We start from the raw sequence: 1,663 nt of genomic DNA, 5'->3' as shown, positions 1-1,663 counted from the left end.
CAAGCAACCGATGGCGATTTTGGATACCTCATTCTGTGCGATACTGAGGCTGTCTCACGTGAAGTCATTGAGAAAACGGATGACCTCCCACTGACCATCAGAAGACACAATATCATCAATAGAGATATATAGTCAGCCGCACACGAATGGTATGAAGAAGAAAACCGTCCAGTACCGTGTAAGAACATAAAACAGATTGGAACACATGTTGCTCAGGAGAAAATGCTGTTTGCTCTGTCCCTCCTTAAACTGCTTATTCAACTAGGCCGGGTTGTTAAAAAAGTGCATGCTATTTATATGTTTAAGCAAAAGCACTTTCTTGCGGGCTTCATTCAGGATAACATAGAAGCCCGCAAAAGTGCTACTTGCCCTATCAAGAAAACTGCAATCAAGTGTATTTCAAACTGCATTTTTGGTCGATTCCTGATGAACGCGGCCAAATATAGTGAAGACATAGATATTGTCACCAACCGCGAAAAGTTTTTGAAGCTGGTCCGAAGTCCTTACTTTAAACGCGTTGTACCCCTCAATGATGGTCATGTAGTTGTAGTTCGCCATAAGAAATATTCACAGGTGAATCATCCAAACTGCATTGGCTACTACGTCCTAGAGCTGTCCAAGCTGCGACTATATGATTTCTTTTACAGTATCATGAAGGCTCATTACGGGGATCGGGCGAAACTAGTGTATTGTGACACTGATTCCTTAATAACAGAAACTGAAACTCCTGATCTATTAACAGAGTACTCGCAGGAACCCTTTAAAAGCTATATAGACACAAGTAACTTTAGCTCCTCACATTCCTTGTACAACACAGACAACAAAGGCAAGCTCGGATTTCTCAAGTCTGAAGAGAGGGAAAGAACCATCTCAGAATTTGTAGGTGTAAGACCAAAGTGCTACTCCATCCTCTTGGCAGACGGTGACCGGTTGAGTTCAGCTAAGAGCGTTCCAAAGCTCATAAAGAAAAAAAATTGCTCATCAGCGATACAAAGACGTCCTATTCCAGAAGCAAACATTTACCTTTGGCTATCAGGGATTCACAGTGCGTAATGGACGAATGAGTACAGTAAAATATCCCAAGAGAGGGATATCTGTAGTTGAGGACAAAAGATACTACTTTAGCACCTTGGAGTCACGATCTTACGGTCATCCCGATAATTCTACAGAGGTAGAGGAGGAGGAAGAAGAGAAGGAGGCTGTAATCATAATTTGACCAAATTCCAATAAACATTGAGTTTGTTTGACTTGTTTATATGCCCTTTATCAAAAAATGGATGAAAAAAAAACAATGATTGTCTTAAAATTTATTCGATTTGTGGAAACATGTAGATAAAACGCGTCTATGTTTCGATCTGGCTCATATAAAAAATAAAAAAAAGACTCGCGAAATGTGCGCGGCGGCGGCAGCAGCGGGCCCTGCGGCGACATCATGCGACGACAGGATGCGACAGGATTGCGTGGGCTCGGGTCGGGTCGGGGCGGGGCGGCAGCACGCTACCAAGTTATTCTAAAAGAGAAATGAGACACTGGATTTGTCTCTACTAAGAGCCGGACATGATAGTGTTCTTAGATAGTTATGCTCTCGACCTCAAATTATACTCTGATTATTTTAAATATATTGCTTACCCTGGGCTCAGGATATATAAAAATGCATTTCGAC

Source organism: Eriocheir sinensis, unplaced genomic scaffold, assembly GCF_024679095.1.
Source record: "Eriocheir sinensis breed Jianghai 21 unplaced genomic scaffold, ASM2467909v1 Scaffold366, whole genome shotgun sequence".
Classification (NCBI taxonomy): Eukaryota; Metazoa; Arthropoda; class Malacostraca; order Decapoda; family Varunidae; genus Eriocheir; species Eriocheir sinensis.
The sequence above is the reverse complement of the archived record's forward strand: the minus strand, read 5'-3'. Positions refer to the sequence as shown.